This window comes from Canis lupus, chromosome 6, assembly GCF_048164855.1.
Source record: "Canis lupus baileyi chromosome 6, mCanLup2.hap1, whole genome shotgun sequence".
In the NCBI taxonomy this organism is placed as follows: Eukaryota; Metazoa; Chordata; class Mammalia; order Carnivora; family Canidae; genus Canis; species Canis lupus.
In genome coordinates, this window is record NC_132843.1 from 27,558,259 (window position 1) to 27,579,729 (window position 21,471).

Here is a 21,471-nt window from a genome sequence, read left to right on the forward strand (position 1 = left end):
CTGCTCCAGATAGATGCTGTCACCTACATAGAGGCTGCTCCACTGACGGCGGCTGGAAGTCACCATTCTCCTTGCCTTCCCAGTGATGAGTCTCCACCTTCCTCAGGTTTTCCTTCTCTTTAGATTATGAGAATGGGTTTGAATTCCTTCTCCCTACGGAGAGGAAGAACATTCACTGGGTAGGATCCTGCTCTCAGTCATCTTTGATCCCCTGAAGTCACTGCCACCGCCTCTTCCAACAACTTCTCAGCTTTTTCTTTTTTGCTTTTCTTTGCTTCAGATTTATGGTATTAAGTTTTTTTTGATGCGTTCTCCATCCTGGTTCTAGGTTTTTTTGTTTGTTTTTGTTTTGTTTTTGGTTCTAGGTTTTTGATGTGTATGTAATTAGAAAGTGGCCAGAAGATTAAATCTGAAAAGGTCAGTCCCATCTCAGACTTAATTTCTCATATGTTACTGTCTGGCTTTTGAGACCCTCCCTCTCCAAATAACAATGGTTCATAAACAGCACAGGCTGAGAGCTTGAATCGTTGAGCAGAACTGTAAACAGTCTTATTATGCCAAGGAGATAAAAGTGAGAGTTGGGCCTTACAAAGGTGGAGATATCCTGGAAACACCCCATGCTTATAAATACCCTCCCACTTTAGTCAGGAACCCTGGAGGACTACATCCTAGGAGAAATAGCTTGCTAAAATAGGCCAACTTTATAAAGACTGAAACCCAACCTTAAACTAGCTAACCAGAAATAGACCAAATTTGCAAAGACTGAAACTAAGCCTCAAATCAGCTAAACTGCTGATTTGGATTAAGATGATCTGTTCCTGATCTAGTTGCCTGTCCCAAACTAAAGAAAATCAGAAAATCATGTATCATCTAGATCCTTTGTACTTTTACATATACATATAATATCCATCACTCAGTTAAATATCAGGCATAATAAGAAGCAGGATCAAGAGAAGAAAAAGTCAAAACAGTCAAAAACCACACAGCTGGTAGATATTGCAGTTATCAGGCAGGGACTTTAATGTCTGTGATGAAGAGGTTCAAGACAGTAAATGACAAGATGGAGAATTTCACCAGAGAATTAGAATCTATTTACATAAAAAATCAAATAGAAAAAACAATCAAATAGAAATTCTAGAACTAAAATAGAATCAATGGTATTAAGCATAAATAGGTGGATTTAACACTAGCTTAGACACAGCTGAAGAGAGATTAGTGATCTAGAAGATAGGCCAGTTAAAAATATCCTGTCTAAAACAGGAAGAGAGGATCCCTTGTTGGCTCAGCAGTTTGGTGTCTGCCTTTGGCCCAGGGCATGGTCCCAGAGTTCCAGGATCGAGTCCCACGTCGGGCTCCCAGCATGGAGCCTGCTGCTCCCTCCTCCTGTGTTTCTGCCTCCCTCTCTCAATCTGTGTCTCTCGTGAATAAATAAATAAATCCTAAAAAAAAAAAAAAAAAAAAAAAACAGGAAGAGAGAAAAGATGAAAAATAAAATTGAAAATGCCCACAAAAGATACATGATATATAATAAAGAGGTGTAACACACATGTCAGTTGGAACCCCATAAAGATAATGGAAGAGGCAATATTCTAAGAGATACTAACAGAGAATTTTCCAAAACTAATGAAGTGTACCAAACCATAGACTAAAGAAGTCCTATAAACCCCAAGCAGGATAAATGTAAAGAAAGACACAAACACATGCCAGTAACATTTCTGAATGCCAAAGACAAAAAGACAATTCAAAAGCAGCCTGAGAAAAAAGACCTATTATTCTTGAAGAAACAAGAGGAAGACTAACAACAGAGTTCTCAGCTGAAATGATGGACTCTAGGAGACAATGAAATACGTCTTTCAACTGTTGAAAAGTAAATGCCAAAGTAGAATTTTATACCGAGGTTTTCCTTGGAGATAAAGATGAAATAAAATCATTTCCAAGAGCAAAGACTGAATTTATTGCCAGCAAATGCACCCTAAAGAATACTAAAAGGGATTCTTCAGAAAGAAGCATTTATGATTCCAGTTAGAAGCATGGAGATGCAGGAATGAAGAGCAATGGATAAGGCAAATGTGAGGAAATCTAAATGAATACTGACTGTAAAAAGCAATAATAATGTCTCATGGAACTAAAGTACATGTAAAATCAAAATAGACAATAAGCAGGAATAAAAAAGGAATGGGGGTAAATAGGAATGAATTATTTTAAAGTCCTTTTATATTCTAGACAATGGGAAAAGTACTAATCAATAAAAAGTGAAGGATGTAGCTTTGCACAGTGGCAGTATCGTAGCCAATGAGGTTTATCTGAGGCACAATTATTGCTAATTGAAAAAGTGAAGGATGTTATTTACATGGTAGTCCTTAAAATAATAGTAAAATAATATATAATTAACAAGATAATAGAGGAGAAGAGAGTATTGAAGAAAACTTGACTAACCCAAAAGAAGGTGAGAATTGAGAGAAAAAAGAACACTGAACAATAGGAAAAATAGAAAATGTGTAGAATGTAGATTTAAATCCAAGTATATCCATAATTGCATTAAATAAAAATGGGTGAGGGGTGCCTGGTGGCACAGTCAGTTGAGTGTCTGACTCTTGGTTTCGGCTCATGTCGTGATCTTTTTTTTTTTTCAGATCGTGATCTTAATGTTGTAGGATTGCACCCCTCACTTGGCTCTGTGCTTAGCATGGAATATGCTTACCACTCTGTCTCCCTCTGTCCCTTCCCACTGCTCTCTTTCTCTATCTAAAATAAATAAATGAATCTTTTAAAAAATGAGTTTAAAAATGGGTTAAGTATTCCAATTAAAACTCTGAGATTGTGAAATTTAATTTTAAAAAACCTGGGGCACCTGGGTGGCTCCCTTGGTTAAGTGTCTGCCTTTGTTGGCTCAGGTCATGATCTCAGGGTCCTGGGTGGAGCCTGGTGTCCTGCTCCCTGCTCAGCAGTGAGTCCACTTCTCCCTTTCCCTCTGATCTCTCTTACTGTCACTGTCTCTCAAAAAGATAAGTAAAAATCTTAAAAAAAAAAAATCAGCAAAATTCAGTTAATGCTCCTTACAAAAATACCTTAAATATAGGGAGTCAACAAGACTGATAGTAAATGAATGGAAAAAGGACATTCCATGCAGATCAGGTGATATAGCAAATGAGACAAAGTGGAACTTAAGGCAGAAAACATAACTAGATACGAAGAGGAACAATCAACCAAGACACCAGAAACCCAAATTTGTTTATATCTAATTATAGAATATATGAAATGAATTTTGATAGACAAAATAACCTGTAATATCATGTAAATAGACAAATTTACAATTAGAGTGGCTTTTTAGCATGCTTTTTAAGTAACTGATAGCAGAAGATGACAATAAAATCTGCTTGGCTCTAGAAGATTTTAATTGAATGCTATCAACCAGTATAACCTATCTGACATGTAGAGATCATTATGCCACATAATTGTGGATTATATATTCTTTATAAGTGCATATGAAAGGAACATTTGACAAAATTTACATATTTGGGTCTTAAAGAATTGGATCTGTAAATAAATCCTTTCTATAAAGAATTCCTTAGGACCAGATATCCTCATTAGTGATGCAAATATTTAAAGAAGAACTAGCACCAATCTTATACCAACTCCTCTAGAAAATGGAAAAAGAACACTTCCAAACTTATTTAATGAATATAACCTTGATCCCCAATCCTGACAAGGACATTACAAGAAAGAAAACTGCCTGAGTCAATCTCTTTTGTAAGTATAGATATGAACCTAAAGAAAATGTTGGCAAAATAAGTTCAACAATGTAGTCAAAGGGGGGATCCCTGGGTGGCGCAGCGGTTTAGCACCTGCCTTTGGCCCAGGGCGTGATCCTGGAGACCCGGGATCGAATCCCACGTCGGGCTCCCGGTGCATGGAGCCTGCTTCTCCCTCTGCCTGTGTCTCTGCCTCTCTCTCTCTCTCTCTCTCTGTGACTATCATAAATAACAAAACAAAACAAAACAAAAAAAAAAACAAAAAACAATGTAGTCAAAGGGTAAGACAGAGTAGTACCAAGTTGGAATAATTCTAGAAGTGAAAATTTGGTTGAATATTTAAAAATCAGTGTTACTCAATATGCTAACAGGCTGAAGGGAAAAATCATGTTCATAATATGAAAAAGCATTTGTTAAAGTTTATATTCATTTGTTTTAAAAAAACCTCTTAGCAAACTTGGATCTCAGCAAACTGCAGATATTGATGAATGATGTCTCTTTAAATATAGAACAAACATCATATTTAATGGTAAAATACTCAAAGCCCTGAAACTAGGACTGAGACAAGGAAGTCAGTTATAATCACTTCTTTTTAACATGGTACTGGAAGTCCTAGTAAGTACAACAAAGCCAGGAAAAGAAATAAAAAGTATGAAGATTTGAAAGGAAGAATAAAATTGTCATTCGTAGACATCATGATTATATATGAAGATTATTCAGAATAATCTATACTTCATCACCTAGAATTAACAAATGAATTTAGTAGTCACTGGATACGAGATCAGTATACAAAAATTAACTCAATTTCTGTATCACAGAAACAAAATCTAGAAACTTAAAATGATAAAAAAATAAAATCATCAGATATCTAGGTGTACATTTGACCGAAGACATTCTAGACCTCTACTTAGGAAATTGAAAGGTATTTTTAAAAACTGAATTAAATGGACAGATATATAATGTTCATAAATTGGAAGACTCAGTATTGCAAAGATGTAATTTGTCTTAAATTGGTGTATGTAATCCCAATTAAAATCTAAGTAGATTTTCCTTTTTTGTAGAAACTGACAAACTGATTCTAGTATTTATATGGAAATGCACAAGACTGAGAATGGCCAAGGTAGTCTTGAAAAAGAACAAAAGAGAGGACTTACATTGCTAGGATGAAGATTTATTTCAAAGTTATAGTACCTAAAACATGTGGTATTGATGCAAGGGCTCCCTCATCCCCAATTTAGTGCAGTAGTGCAAGGTCTATAACTAGACCTTGGAACAGCATGGAGTCCAGAGACATACACGTGTATTAGTGATGACAGAGGTAATGCTGCCATGTAGTGGGAAGAGGTTTATCCTTTCAGTAACTGGTCCTAGGTTAATTGGATATCCGTATGGGAATAAATGCTTCCTGCCCCTTATGTTGCATTATATTAAAAATTCAATTCCAGATGGATCGTAAATCTAATGGTGAAAGGTTAAATAATAAAGTCCCTACATGATAATAAAGGAAAATAATATTCACAACTTTGGATAGGCAAAGATTTTTAGGTAAGATGCGAAAAAGCACTAGCCATAAAAGAATAAATGTGATAATTTGGAGTACATTAAAATTAAGATTTGTCCATCAAAAGACACCAATAAAGGTTGAAAGGCAAGTCACACAATGGGAGAAGATATTTATGGGCTCTTTATCTATCTGTATGTATGTATTATTCAACAAAGGACTCATATTCAAAATACGTAAAGAGTGCCTACTTCTACTAAATAAATAAGAAAAGACAGACTAATAGAAGAAGAGGGGAAAGACTTGAACAGGCACTTCAAGATAATACCCAAATGGCCAATAGACTTTATTCACCAGGGACACGCAAAAAAAATTTTTTTTTCTTAATTTGCACACCCACCAGAATAGCTAAAATTCAAAAGCATGATAAAACTTAAGGTTGGCAAAGATGTGGAACCAAAGCAATGGTCACATACCCACTTTTAAATACTCTTTTTACAGCTACAGAACTGAACATTTGCATGCGCTCTATGACTCACCATCCCATACTTATAAACCCAACAGATACATAAACATAGATGCCCGAAAGATGTATGTAAAAATCTTCACAGTAGCAATCTGTGTGATACTAAATAACAGAGACCACACTATGTTTATCAGCAGTGGAATGGATAATTGTGTTATATTCATACAATAGCATGTCCTACAGCTACTGAAAATCAGTGTGCTGTTACATCCATGTAACAACATGGATGCATCTCGCAGACATATATTTGAAAGAAAGAAGCTAGACTGGAGAATACTTAATTTATATCAAGTTCAAGTATGGGAAAGCTAATTTATAATTTTACCATTTAAGATAGGAGTTACCCTTGTTTTTGTTTTTAAAGATTTTATTTATTTATTTATTCATGAGAGACACACAGGGAGAGGCAGAGACATAGGCAGAGGGAGAAGCAGGCTCCCTGCAGGAAGCCTGATGTGGGACTCAGTCCTAGGACCCTGGGATCATGACCTGAGCCAAAGGCAGACTCTCAACCGCTGAGCCCCCCAGGTACCCCTAGATTACATTTGGATGAAAAAGGGGATTAACATAGAACGAGGAATGCTCTATGTTGTTATCTGAGTGGTGGTGACATGGATGTATTCAGTGTTTTCTAAATGGCTTATCCTTAGATAATAAAAAAACTTATGTAAAAAAACCATAGAGGATGGAAACCATTGATATAGAAACTCCTGGCTTTTGCCATTGCGAATTGGCTATGTGGAAAAGAAGGAGGTGATGATAACGTCCCTGGTATTTTTCAGATACTCTGATTTTGAGATTGTGCAGTAGCAGATTTATCCTCATCCCTAAGCATAGTGAGTGCTTTAGCATCATGGTTTTTGAGGAACCTCAGGACCAGGAATTATTGAAATGAAAAGAGAAGGGCCATTCCTGTGGCTCTTCTCTTTCCTGGAGACACTAGAGCTCCATCGTCTCTGCCTCACTCATAATAGATGATGCTGGCAGTGGGCAGAGTGCTGTGGGCAGAAGGAAGGAAAGCAAAGGCTCTTTTTTGTCTTCCACTGCCCCCCCCTTCTTCCCCCTCCTCTTTTTTTCACTCTGCTGCAAAGAGAATTCTTGATAGGGGAGCCCACACCCACAGATGAAAGAGACAGAAGGGCATTTATTTAACAAAAGGACAGATGTAAATTAGTATTTTGTAGACTGAGACACAAATGCTAAGATTTCAGAATGTAGTAGAGCTTAGACCCAGTGGGCGGTAGAGAGGGCTTCTTTGAGAAAGCAAGAATTCCATTTTCAGAACCTGAATGAAAAGATGTTTTAAAAACTTTATTCAGGGCATGTTATGGGCTGAATGTTTGGGTCCCTCTAAAATTCCTATGTTGAAGGTCTAACCCCCAATGTGATGGCATTTTGGAGGTGAAATGTTTGGAGGTGATTAAAATTTAAATGATGTCATAAACCATGGCCATGATGGAAGTAGTCCATCATAAAAGGGACTATAAATAGTCCTTTATAGTATAAGGGACTATAAGTAGCCCCTTATATCTACATATAGGGATTTTGTGTCCTTATAAGAAGAGGAAGAGGCAGGAGAGATCCCTCTCTTCACACGAAGGTACCAAGGAAAGGCCATGGGAGCTCATAGTAAGATGGCGGCCATCCCTGATCTTGGAGACCCAGGATCGAGTCGAGTCCCGTGTCGGGCTCCCTGCATGGAGCCTGCTTCTCCCTCTACCTGTGTCTCTGCCTCGACCCCCCACCCCCCGTCTCTCATAAATAACTAAATAACTAAATAAATAAATAATTAAAAAAAAAAAAAAGATGGTGGCCATCTACAAGCCAGGAAGTCCAAGAAGTGAATCTACTAACAGGTTGATCTTGGACTTCCTAGCCTCTGTAAGAAAGAAATGTCTCTTGTTTGGGTCACCTAGTCTCTGGCATTTTGTTATAGCAGCCCAAGATAAGACAGCAAACTAAAACTTCACTTGTTCTAATGGTACTGGTTCCTATAAAATGAACCACAGTTATCTCTTCCCTGAGGGTGTTTCCCTGTGGAGTGCTGTTAGCTGGGACCACTCAGCAGCCTAGCCATGTCCATCTTCCGTGAGCACGGTGGTTGAGCTGAAATAAAAAATGTCTTGTTAAAAAAAAAAAAATGTCTTGTGTTCACACTAGGGCTTTCAGTCTGGCCCCATCTTGGTAATGGGAAAGTCAAGGAACGAAGTGAGACACACTTGAGTTTATGGGAACTGAAAGATTCAACTGTGCCTGCCAGGGCCATAATTAAGTTGACTTCCAAGTCAGGCTTTCCTTTTAAATTCTGCCTGTCGTTAGTTTCACCAAGTAAGTTAAAAACGTTATTTACTCCTAAAAAATGGTATCATAAAAGAATTCACTATTGATTCTTAATTAGTGCTGCTTCTCATGTTATCTAGTCTGAGTTGAAAATTCTTTTCTCCAGGGCGCTTGGGTGGCTCAGTTAGCCAAGCGTCTGCCTTCGGCTCAGCTCATGATCCTAGGGTTCTGGGATCGGGCCCTGCCTTGGGCTCCCTGCTCAGCAAGGAGTCTGTTTGTCCCTCTTCCCCTGTTCATGCTCTCTTTCTCTCTCTCTCTCTCAAATAAATAAATAAATAAATAAAATCTTCAGAAAAGAAAATTCTTTTTTCTGATTTAACAGACGGTACATTTCAATGGTGCACAATTTCCCCCACATATTTCATAGGAGTAAAGTAGTTCAAACTTTAGAAAATACTTGAGAAAATAATACTGCACATTTGGTTTGTGAAAAAGTCGAAAGAACGTCACTGGCTCAGGAAGCAGAGCCCTAGAGGGAGCGGGTGCCCTGCAGCGTTTGCCTTTGCCACGCTGCTGTTTCTCTGCTCTGAGTCTGGCATTTTAAAGCCAATGATTCAAGAGGTTTGCTTCTGCAACGACCAGTTATCTGCTAACCAGCCAAAAATAGCCACCAAATCAGTTTCTTTCCGTGGTATCTTTGCAAAGTGTGTCATGAGGTTTCTTTGAATCTGGAGATTTTCTTGCTAATTTGGGAAGCAGCTGGGGAGATTGACAGAGGTCACAGGGACCCATGCAGCTCTCCAAGGGAGCTCAGGGCTTTCCCTGACTCCCCAGAGTCAGTCCTTTCCCAATGCTGAAGCCATAGACTTCATCACTTTTATTTCATTTTATCTTTTTTTAAAAGATTTTATTTATGTATTCATGAGAGACAGAGAGAGAGAGGTAGAGACATAGGGAGAGGGAGAAGCAGGCTCCCTGCAGGGAGCCTGATTCAGGACTCGATCCCAGGACCCCAGGGCCATGACTTGAGCCAAAGGTAAACACTCAACCAATGAGCAGCCCAGACATCCCACATCTTTACTTAAATAAAAACTTATTTTTTAAAAATGAAAATTGTGTTCATTAAAGATAAGGAAAACCTGCTGGAGTCCTGGCCCAGCCCTGTTAGGGTCTCTGTAAGGGTAAGATGAGTCAATACATGTGTAGCATCAAGACTGTGTTTGGAGGACAGAGAATTCTCAGTGGTTAGTTGCGTAGATATATTGTGAGCTAGCCATCGTTAGTGCTTTACCTACAAAATCTTGACTCTTCCCGATAGTTCTACGAGGTGGTTGGTAGTGTTTCTTATTTTATTGAGAAGGAAGAAGAGCCCCAGAGAAGTTATCTATGTAATGTCACACAGTTACTGAGTGGCAGCACCGGGGACTGATGCGAAGTCTTACTTCTCCACCACTGCCGTATTTGCTCTGTGACTGTGTCTCAAACGGGGGTGTGAGCCTCCTGGAAGGTTTGCAGACGTTTTTGTTTGTGGGAGGGTTGTCCTTGAGTTTATGGCTTGAAAAATTCTGCTTTATGTAAGAGGTTGACAACAGTTTCCTATGAAGGGGCAGGGAGTAAGTATTCATGCTGAGTGGGCCGTAGAATCTCTGCTGCAACTACTCAAATCTTGTGCTGCAACTGGCACCATAGACAAACCTTGAACAAATGCATATGTTCCAATAAAGCTTTATTTGCAGGAACAAGTGGTGGGCTGGATTGGACCCGTGAGCCATAGTTTGCTGACTCGTGCTTTATTCCATGCTATCTTCTTTTCTCCCTAGTGCTCCTGCTTCTCTCTTGGCAGCATCCCTGCTTTCTTAGAAGCCTTCTATTCCACATTCTCAGTTGTCAAAGTCCTACATTCTACTAATGTGTGACTGGCTGCCATATACTGGGCACTGGGGCTAAGGCAGTGGTCAGAATGAAATTCCTGATCTCATGGAGCTGACATTCTGCTGGGGAGACAGACAGGTGTATGTCAGGTGGTGAAGGATAAGAAGAATATAACACGGGGTGAGGGAGGGCCAGGGCTGCTATTTTATATGGAACAGTGAAGGAAGGCCTCCAGAAAGGTGACATTGTAGCAGAGGCCTACAGGGAGGGAGGAGAGAAGCTACATGGCATTCTAGGGGAAGAGTATTTTGGATTCCAGGGAGAGAGAACAGCAAGTGCAAAGGTCCTGAGGCAGGAGTGTGCTTGGCATGTTTGAGGAACAACCAAGAATCCGGAGTGGCTAGAGTGCAGTGAGTAAGGGGAAGAGCAGTGGGAGAGGCGGACAGATAAAGGGCAGTTCAACTGTAGAGCTTCACAGTGAGTAGCTGCTGGGGGATTTTGAGCTGCAGAGTGTCAAAATCTGATTCATACTACAAGGGATCCCTTTGGCTGCCGGGTCAAGAGAGAGACTGTAGGGTAGGTAGAGGTGATACCAGGATCCTCATTGCGAGGGTGATAGTGGCAGAAGTCAGAGATTCTGAATATATGGTGAAGGTAGAAGCACAAGCTTTCCCAACAGACTGCATGGCATGTGGGAGGAAGAGGGGGGTCAAAGCTGGCTGGTGGTTATGGCCAGAGCAGCTGGAAGGTCAGAGGAGCCTTCTGCTGAGACAGGAGGACTGTGGGAGAGCAGGTTTGTGGGCAAGATTAGGGGCTTAGTTTGGGTGTATCAAGGTGGGGTGGTCGGTTGGGTATCCAAGTGCAGATGCCACATAGGCGATGGATTTTCAAGTCTGGATTTTAGGTTGGGGCTACATAGCAGGGATGGGTGGTCTTTAAAGTCCTGAGCTGGCTGGGGCTGCTCAAGAAGTGAGTGCAGAGATGCGGTGGGCTAAGCTGGAGGCCATAGCTCCCTCCTGATTTCACTGCCCCTTGCTGACCTCACGCCTCACGGCTTGTACCTAAAACCACTCCACCGCCGCCCCCCCCACACTTAGATTCTACTTTATTTGGTAAAACTCAGAAACTAACCACCACTTCACATCTCCCCACCTCCTGCTCTCCGAAGAAGCCAGTTCCCGAGGGACAGAGGGCTGTGGCTTGGGGGTCATCCACCATCTCCGGGCTTTATCCTCAGGCAGCCCACGGCCTGCGGTCAGGCCTCCAGACCTGAAGCTCTCAGCAGCAATAGGAGGAAGCAAAAGCAAGCTCCCACTTCCTGCTGTCTGCTATCCACAGAGCTACCAGAGATTCCAGAAACTTGACACCAGCCCCATCCCTCCCCTCTGAAACCTTTGTTGTGTGTGCACAGCGTGCAGGAGAGTGTGTGGGCACCTTCGTCCCATGCGATCTGCTCTGGCCTGCCCTTGCGCCCTCTCCCGTGTCCCACCCCCATCACCCACACTCCGCATGTGAGCAGAGCAGAGCGGGGTTCTGTCTCTGTCCTTACCAGTCCTGGTCTCCATGGTTCTGCCACCCAGAAGAACCACTCCTGTGCTCAGCATTATATAATACATGTGTAGCCACTGTGCTAAAGGCACAAGAAGATTCTAGAGAGACGTAAATCACTGCAGTGCAGAGGCTTCATCTTTTAAACGTATTCCCTCATGATGATGAAGGAGGGGTTAGAGATGGGATCAGAGACGTGCTGTGGCTTGGCAGTCTGGTGGCTGCAGGGAGTGGGACAGGGTGGTTCAATCACTCAGGGCTGTATCAGGGAGATGAGAAGGGGGGAGGTGGGCGAGTCGAGTTTTAGCCCAACTGTGAAGGAGGAAAAACAGGACTGGAGAAGAGAGGAGGCCAGCTGGTTTGTGGCCCTGCCACGTGAGCATGTTCCTAGCAATGCTACAGACATCTTGGGGAGGGCTGCATGGACCCCTGAGCCACTAGGAGATGGAATCCCAGGACAGAACTTGAGTGGGATGCGCAGGGCACCTGTAGCTCAAGAAGGGCAGGTAGCTTTCTGTGGCTTATGCCAAGTTCGATCCACTCCTAGTGCCCCCTAGGGTCAGCTTGGAGGTCAGGTCTCAGGTGGAAGGACGAGGTGATGGCTTAGTCATGCCTACCGGGAGTGTGCGTGGCTGGGTGCTCCTCTGGTCTGGGAGGCAGTTTCTACACTGACAGGGGATGTTTGGACTGTAGCAGCGCGAGGTGTTTCCCACACACCTGCAGGGGATTGTGCTGCATGAACCTGATACCCACTGAAGTAGATTTGGCTTGAAATTAACCAACTTTAAGTGCAAATTAACCAGATCTATTAATTTTTTTTTAAACTCACAGGTTTTCTCCTTGTGCGTTGGAGGTGACCCTTAACATTGTTGTGGCCTGTGTATTATGTCACGGAGTGGATTACACAGAAGCTTCTCAAGAAGCGAAAACAAAGCATCTGAGAGAAAAAAAAAGCCCAAGTAGCGAGAGATTTCCTTTCCCAAAAGGAAATGTTTGTAAAAGTATTTCAAGTGCAGTAAAGTGCCCTATAAATGTAAGGACTTATTATTATGCATTGCTTGAGGCAGACCAGCTCAGCCATAATGCAAACAATTACAGAACAGACGTCCTTACTGCTCCTCCTTCCTGTGAAGTTGGTTCACGGGGATGGTGAAGATGACCTCTGAGGATGAGCTCTTCCTGACCTGGGTAAAGGTTTTGCTGGTGAGGGCAGGCTGAAGGCAGGGGCCTGTGGCCTTGCAGGACCCGCTGTGAATCATTTTGATGGCTAGTTCATCCAGCAGAAGTCCAGCCCATGAAAAATTGTCTGTGTTTCCAGTTGTGTGAGTTGGTTTCACATGGGGAGGCCAGCCTAGTCACTGAAAATGATTTGGCTGCTGGGCACCCCGCTGTGTATGGGCTCCGTCTCCTCCCAGCAGGGAGGTCTCCCTGGGAAATCACATCAAGGTCAGGAGCATCAGAGTATGTATTTTGTTCCAGTTAGTGAATGCAACATCAGAGTATGTATTTCGTTCCATTCTGGCCCACTAGATGCTCAGTACCTCCTGGTGAGTGAGTGAGTGAGCATACATGGAATTGGAGCCATGAGGGTGGCTCACAGGCAGTGGCAGGCCCGGGACTGAGTATGTTCCTGCCCCCAAGAGTTGACATTCCCTTTTCCCTCCCAAGTCCCTCCCCTGACCTCTGAGTTCTGATTACATCCAGATCACAGATGGGTGCTAATCACTTTGTAAGATTTCCTTCAAAGAGGTGTATATCCAATTATTTCCTTTTTTTTTTTTTTTTTTTTTTTTTTTTGAGAGAGAGAGAGAGAGAGAGAGAGGCAGCATGCACGATGGGGAAGAGGTGGGGCAGAGGGCAAGGGAGAGAGACTCTTAAGCAGGCTTCACTCTCAGCATAGAGCCTGATGCCGGGCTTGATCTTAGGACCCTGAGCTCATGACCTGAGCTGAAATCAAGAGTCGGAGGCATAACCTATTGAGCCACGAGGTACCCCTTTCCTATTTTCTTTTGTAAAAAGGTAAAAAAGTTATTGAAAATAAGGTACACATAATTTCCCCTGTGTTTGATAGAAATAGGCTCCAAGACACCTATTGTTAGTAAGCATCCAAAAAACTTTTGGATTGCCGGATAAAATAAGAATCTTTAAGAGGAGGGTCTGAGTCACTGTTCCTGACTTCTGTATATACTCAATTGACAAAAGAATAGGATTGATCATCACATACTAAACTAAAAGTTAGTGTCTGTACTTTGTAGGGGGCCCCTTGCTCCTGTGAGTACCTCAGTGTCAGCAGATGAGTAACACAGGGTGTGCTGGCCTGGCTACACCCCCTGTAACTATAGGGCTTCTTTGGGGTGCACCTCGGGGAGAATTCTGGCATCATGGTCTGGATCTGGTTGGGAGGTAGAAATCACACAGTGATTTAAACAGGGGAAGTGTATATATAAATATATATATATATATTTAAAATATTTTATTTATTTACTCATGAGAGACACAGAGAGAGGCAGAGACATAAGCAGAGGGAGAAGCAGACTCCCTGCAGGGAGACTTGATCCCAGGAGCCTGGGATCATGACCTAAGCCCAAGGCAGATGCTCAACCACTGAGCCATCCAGGCATCCCAAGGGAAGTTTATTATTAAGAATTATTAAGCTACAATGAGAGAGTATAGGATATATGAAAACTGTCCATGGTACCCCAGGGCTGAGGGAGAGTGTGCAAGGAAGGATGGACTTGGAAGGGGTATAGACCTGGTTGGAGAAGGCATCGTTGATTGCATTAGATGGTAGAGAAGTTTGCTGGTTTGGCGGGTCCTTGATCACTGGACAAACAGGAAGCAAGCCCCCAGAATTGAGGTGGGGTGGGCAGGCGGTGGGGGTGTGGGTGTGTAGTGGGAGGGAACACTGGTGCAGGCACGAGGCCTGGAGCCCAAGTATCTCTGTCCAGAAGGCTGGACCATCAGGACCATAGGAGAGAAACCCCAAGGAGGCAGTGGGTGAGCAGAAGGAACTGGGGTGCTAGTGTGGGCAGGAGCTAGAAGGGCCTCATGTCTGTCCCAAAAGGGGATGCAGGAAGGTGATGGCTGGGCTGACTGTGCAGGGGCTGCAGGGTTGCTGGGAGATAGAACATTCTGGCTGTGGAGCTGGGGCAGAACCTCACTGGACGTCCTCACCCCATACCCCCCCTCCCTCGGCAGCGCCTTCCTCCTGTAGCATCCCTCCAGCACCACTGCTGAGAAAGCTTCACGTTGCTTCGGTGAAGGACAAATGCATGGAGGAGTTCCTTCCATTAATGCAGAGCATGGATTGTGGGGGGAGTCTGGAGTGAGGGGGAAGGCTGGTGACAACTGGCTTCCTTGGGTCCCCCTTCCTGCAGCGCCCCCGGCCCTAGCATGTCTGAGAGGATGCATGGTGCCCACTTCCTCTGGGCTATCCTGGTTGCTTCTCGAATGTGGCTCTCACAGGGACTGGCTCTCCTTATAAGACGGCAGCTTCTCCTCTGGCAGCCAGGGCAGCGAGGACAGTGGTGGAGGAGGACCATGAGCCCCATCACAGGCCTGCCGCACAGCTCCAGGTGACAGGGGTTATGTGTGCCAGGAACCCAGTGCCCGCTGGAGAGCCATGCTTTATGACTTCCACTTGATGCCTTGGGGTTGGGGCAGTGGCATCTCTGAGGACTCCCAGAGGATGCCCCCTTCTCTCTCTCTCCCTCCTTCTCTCCCCCCTTCAGGCCAACTGGAAGTACAAAATGCTTGAAGGGCGTGTGTTTCTGCAGGCCCAGACTACTCTCCAGGCACAGCTTGGGTGGTTCTTGGAAAGAATCTTTCTTGATTGGTGCATTTTGGGCACAAGGACAGGTTCTGGCCTGTTGCCAACACGGGCTGGACCCAGCTCTCGGCTCAGTTGGGGTGGGTGGCTGTGCACTTAAAGGTGAGGTGCCAGCTGCAGGTTTGGAAGGGCTGGCGCCTTCAGCATCCTTCTGCCAGAGCCCTGGCTCCCGGACGTTCTGGCTTCACTGATCCCAGGTGGCCTCTGGCATCTATGGGCTTTCATCACACCTCTGCCCCTGCTGTGTGGTTTGAAGGCACAGCCGAGGAGAGGAGCTGAGTCAGAGCCACTCTCTGCTCCCTGGGGTGGCACCTCTTGGCTCGCATCTGCTCTGTTTGCTTGTTTGTGTGTCTCACACAACTGTTGCTTGTGGGCATTTTACAGGCAGAGGATTTTCTTTCTTTCTTTTTAAAGATTTTGTTTGTTTGTTTGTTTATTTATTTATTTATTTGACACACAGAGAGAGAACACAGGCAGGGGGAGCAGCAGGCAGAGGGAGAGGGAGAAAGCAGATTCCTTGCTGAGAAAGAAGCCCGACATGGGGCTTGATCCCAAGACCCTGGGATCATGACCTGAGCTGAAGGCAGACGCTCAACTGACTGAGCCCCGCAGGCACCCCAGGCAGAGGATTTTCACCCTTTTTGTGTATCTGTTGTCCACACTGTCCTTGGCCGGGGGTACAGACTCTCTGTAACTTATGCTCATCCACCAGGCCTTGGATCCCTGGAGTTGCTGGTGCTCCTGGGCTTGCCTCACAGTCAGCCCCAGAGGCTCACTGACTCTGTGAGAGCTGACTTTCTAGACTTTCTCAGGGTCCAATTATTACTTGCCAAAGGAGGGAAGTAGGAAAAATTAGTCCTGGAGTGGATGGCTGTGGGGCAGACATAACTTTGTCTTTGAGCACTTGACAGGTTGACATTTGGGGTGGTTGTTGGTCAACTCGACTTCTCTGGGAGTTCATCCACAAGCTGAAAGGGTTCCATGTTGTCCCCACTTAACTTGGTGGGATGGATTCAAACCCATCGCTTGTAAAGCTTATCCAGAGGGACAGATGATTTTGCCCTTTTGGATTTATAACCATCTTTGCCTTGGCAGTAACATGAGCTGTTGTACCCATTTCCAGATGGGAACAGTCCACTCTTTGAGACAATCTGATTGTCCTCCCTGGAATGTAGTGCGGGTGGGAGTGGGGCAAAATCCTTTGTCTTTGTTTGACAAACCCTGTCCTAGCAGTTCTCAAGGTCTGGTCCCTGGGCCAGCAGCTTCAGCAAAACCTAGGTGGTGGTTAGACGTGCAATCTGCCCCTGTGCCAGTGATCCAGAGACTCCTGGGGGTGGGGCCCAGCATTCTGTATTGTGAGAAGCCCCCCACAGATGACTCTACGTGCTCCTGTTTGAGAACTACTGCTCTACCCAATAGTCAGACTGGATGGACGGATGCCTTAGTGTACCATGAGTCCAGTTTCTGCTTTCTTTTCTTTTTCTTTCTTTAACTTCCAAGCCTTCATCCCTACCCCTCCCTCCATTCTTCATGTGTGCCTTTTGAAATCACATCCATATTCCTGGCCATAGTCAGATATTTCTTCCTTCATGATCCCTTGCCTGACACCGCCAACCCCTCCCCCACCTATGACAAGTGCGCTTTCTCTCTCCTGATGGAGCTCACTCTGCCTCTTCCCTCTCCATCCCTTTTCCTTCCCCCTTCTCTTTATCTCTCTCTCTCTTTCTCCCCTGCCCCCCACCTTCATTGCCTACGGTCTTCCCATAGAAACACCAACATCAGTGGGCCCTTGTTAGAAATGCAGAATCGTGGCCCTGCCCCACCTACTAAATTGGAGTCTGCATTTCACAAGATCTGTAGCTGATTCCTGTGTAGAAAGCATTGATCGAACCACTGAGTATACAAAAAAATTTTTTTTTCCTGGTTACATTTTCATAATACATTACAACAAAATATACACAAGCCCAGGGCAGCCCGGGTAGCTCAGCGGTTTAGTGCCACCTTTAGTCCAGGGCCTGATCCTGGGGACCCGGGATCGAATCGAGTCCCATGTGGTGCTCCCTGCATGGAGCCTGCTTCTCCCTCTGCCTGTGTCTCTGCCTCTCTCTCTCTCTCTCTTTCTCTGTGTCTCTCATGAATAAATAAATAAATCTTTTTAAAAAAAATACACAAGCCCAGAGATTGACACTGACATGAGCAGACTCTCTGGGGGTCATTATTCATGTATCTGTTTCACCTTTGTTCTAAGAGTAGCTACACTCAGATGACCTGATTTTGAGATGGGAGTCATGCTTTAAACAACAGCTAACATCATGTCTTGCATAAAACAGGGATTCAATAACTAAGGACACCAAAGAAGAAATTAAGAATTCTTTACTACTATGAAGTATAGACTCCTTTCTAGAAATTGGAGTCCCAGTATATTAGATGAAGGCTGTTTTTGGTTGAGCTTTTCGTTCCTGCTAAATCTTGGTGCAGTGGCCATAATGTCTGTCTGAAACCTGTATGGCCTGGCTTCCCAGAGGGATGGTGAAGCCGGGTGAAAATGTGCCACATGCAGGGCCCAGGCATGGTTGAGATGCTCTGTACCAGGAAATCCGCTTTCTGACCTACTCTGAGATAACGTGATTGTAGGTTTTACTAGAATTCTCCAGTGGGAATGAGAAGGGGTGGAGTTGGGGAGAGAGGGAATCGTCCTGCTTGCCACTCTGGCTCAGAGCCTAGGGACTAATTTAATTAATCCTGTACGGAGCTCCAGCAGCTGATGAGAGGCATTCCAGAATCCACCTTTAAGCCCATTCAGTCTAGCACCCTTGGCTGCGTGCCCATCCTTCAGGAGCTGTGCCTGAGTGCCACCCTCCTTGGCTTTGGGAGCAGCTACAAGTCTCCAGGACCTGGGGTGGCTTTGTGGATGCCCACGGCACCGCCTTGTAGAAATAATTGTGGCCTTGGAGTCATAATATCAAGGTTCTAGTACTGTCCAGCATTTAATCTTAGCATGCTCTGTCCTGTTTTCCCAGCTTTGCTAGAGCTGGCTCAGGGAAATACCCACCTTGCTTTCTGTGGATGCTACTGTGTACATCACTGTCCCTGTCCTCCAGGTGGGCAGAAACTTGGATGCTCCTGTGCTCCTTACAGACCTCTGCTGCTATGGGGTAGTGGCTCTGAAGGGGTTAGCACAGGGGGCCTAAGGCATGAATGGCTCCTGCCTATTTGGCCATTTCCCTCCATGAGGGTGCATGAAGGTGTGTGTGACACCAGGTGTATTTGTGCAGATGATGATCTGGGCATATTGCTGCAGGAACAGTGTAAGGGTTGGTGGCAGCCTTACAGGACACAGGACATGTTCATACACCAGACACATCGGGTGCTGCAGGATCTGCCTGGCCAGAGCATTTCTCTGGAGGATCTGGGAATGATTACTTTCTGTCTACAACCAAACTGTGAGGGGGCCATAAGAAATTCACATTTTAGATGAATTAAAAAAAAACAACAACAAGCAGGCAAACATGTACATGTGTGCTTCTCCATGAAAATAGTAGGTATGAGGGTTTTTTTTTTTCCCATGAATACCAGATCTCTTTACCTGAGTGCCCAATCAGAAAGGGACGTGAGTGAAGTCCTGTCACAGACGGGCCACTACTTCTAACTGAAGCCACTGGAACTGTTTCTGGGACCCGAGGAAAATTTCAATTTAGATTTTTTTTTTTTTAAAGCCAACCTTGTAGTATACTTTTCAGCTGCAGAGTATCTCCAGATCCCAAACAGTGATGACTGATGACTGGTCTGAATCTACAAATTCAAAATTGCAAAGTAGAGTTTCACTCCAGAAAATATATACTGTGTTGAAAATGTCCATTGATTCCAAAAAGCTCAATCCTGAACAGTCATAGATTGAAGATTATTTCTGTACGAATGGTGGGATTCTCCAGACTCTCCAATGAGCTTGGAGCGTAGCTGGAGTCGTGTACCGACAATCTTGGTTTTCGGTTACAGAAGTGCACGTCCTGCGTAATGAGCGAGGTCCCCAAATGCCCCAGACCCGGTGACAGTGATAGTTCTGCTCTAGGCTGCTAGATAATCCCAGAAGAGGTGATGACTTTCTCTCTACAAACATTTATCAAACACTAATTAAAGATGACAACATGTTTGGGGGTTTTTCAGGGAATATTCACTTGAAGCATACGGCATCATAAATGGAAGTGTTGCAACTTTTGCCTTTCCCTACAAATGGCTGTTTAGAAGCTTGTCTTATGGTGGCCAGACGCTCCAGGAGAGATCTGAGAGTCATGTGGTCTTCAGCTAAGGAGCAAGGGCACTGTTTTTTGTTTTTTTTTTTTTTTAATTTAAAAATGGACCAGTTGTAATTTAGAAATACAGGGATGCCTGTGGATTTTTAAATTGGATTTAAAAAGTTGTGGCAAGGAGTACAGGGACCAGGCTTTAATTATAGCTCTCAGCAGCCCTATACTTTGTCATGTGAGGTGGGGGGAGGCATTGCCACCAGGCAGGGCTCTCGTAACCAGGGACATCAGGCATCTTGGGATGACGCTATTTGCTGTGGTGACAAAAGAGGAAACGGGAGCAGTGGATAATGACCTGGGTACCTGGGACCCTGAGTATGCTCATGGTGGCACAGAGCTCAGTGCGCTAGTAAAGAGTGGAGTGTTTTGTTGAGGGGATCCAGCTGGTCACTAAACTCGGGCTGTCTGGTCACATAGTTAATGAATCACTCAGGGAACAGAGGAGAGTCAAATTGTCTGCTGATTTCACACTGCTGATTTTGAAATCCTCTGGTTATTGAGAATGTGTCAGGCAGAGAACATTAGTGTTCTGCACGGTTGAAACTGAATGGAGAAATTGCACATTTTATCCAAGAGCATTTGAGGTAAAAGCGCCTTGGAGTCACCTGAGCCAGGGTCCAGACAGGTGACAGAGAGAGTCAGGCGGGCAGATAGCCTTGGGAGAACCAGCAGAGCATATACCCCCGAATAGAGGATGGCTGCTGCTCATCCCAGCCTCCCTGGGCCTGGAAGGGATGGTCCAGAGCTTCCGGATCTTTCCATCCTTCAAGAGAAGCTGGAAACTTGGAATGTTATGAACAACCTCTTTTAACTATCTGGCAGTTGGGATCCCTGGGTGGCGCAGCGGTTTAGCGCTGCCTTCAGCCCAGGGCCTGATCCTGGGGACCCAGGATCGAATCCCACATTGGGCTCCCTGCATGGAGCCTGCTTCTCCCTCTGCCTGTGTCTCTGCTTCTCTCTCTCTGTGTCTCTCATGAATAAATAAAATATTAAAAAAAAACGCTATTTGGCAATTAACCAAAAATATTTTGAAATGCCACGTAGGCCAAACTGAGTGCGGCATGAGCTGCCAGGTTGCATGCCGCCAGCCGTCTGTCTCTCTTCCCTTCCCTTTACAGGAAGCGCTAACTCAACAGCCCCAGGTTTTGCTCCTGGCTTGGCAGTGGCCCAAGGCCTAGAGACCCAATCTCTTGACTGGCTGATTTTCTTTTCTCCCCACAGGCTATTTTCTGGGGGTGCTGTGGAGTGACCAGGGTATTTAGGGTTTCCTGGGTGGCAGGCAACTCTCCCTCTAGTGTTCTAGAAAGCTCTTCTTAGAAGTCATAGTCATGGCCAGCTGGACTTCCCCTGAGGTGTGGCTTCTCCTGGGTGTTAATGGCACACATGCCAGGTGGAGCTGGATCCTTGACCCATTTGTGTGTTTTCCTAGGGTATCAGGATACCTTCTCTCGGACATGGAGTTAATACTCTACCCCTTGCTCACACCCTAAGACACACTGGCTCAGCATGCAGAACACTACACACAAATGTACTGGAGTAGGAAGGAAGTACTGAGGACTCCACAAAATCCAAAGGGATTGGGACTCCCTCCTTCCCCACAGAGTCTCTGCTCTTGGTCCTCAGCCTAACCTGAGACTTCCACCTACCACCCCCAACCCAACCTGGGAGCTTAACACAGTATCTTTGGCACCTGTTATGAGTACTGTTCTAGGCCCCTGCATCAGATCACCTGAGGATAGTGGGAAATGAGCAATGTTCTGAGCCCTGCCCACCCAGACCCTCAGAATTAGAATATTGGAGTATGACCCAGAACACCCTCTCAAACACATGTCCCAGGAGGTTAGTAGGCACTCAGAAGT

The 21,471-nt window shown here is 44.6% G+C and overlaps 1 protein-coding gene and 1 pseudogene across 14 annotated transcripts in view; both read left to right on the top strand.

The window, feature by feature from the left end:
- Nucleotides 1-21,471, top strand: part of FHOD3 (formin homology 2 domain containing 3) — a 463,300-nt gene that overhangs the window by 25,915 nt on the left and 415,914 nt on the right. The window lies entirely within an intron of this gene.
- Nucleotides 2,264-2,388, top strand: LOC140636167 (U4 spliceosomal RNA; annotated as a pseudogene).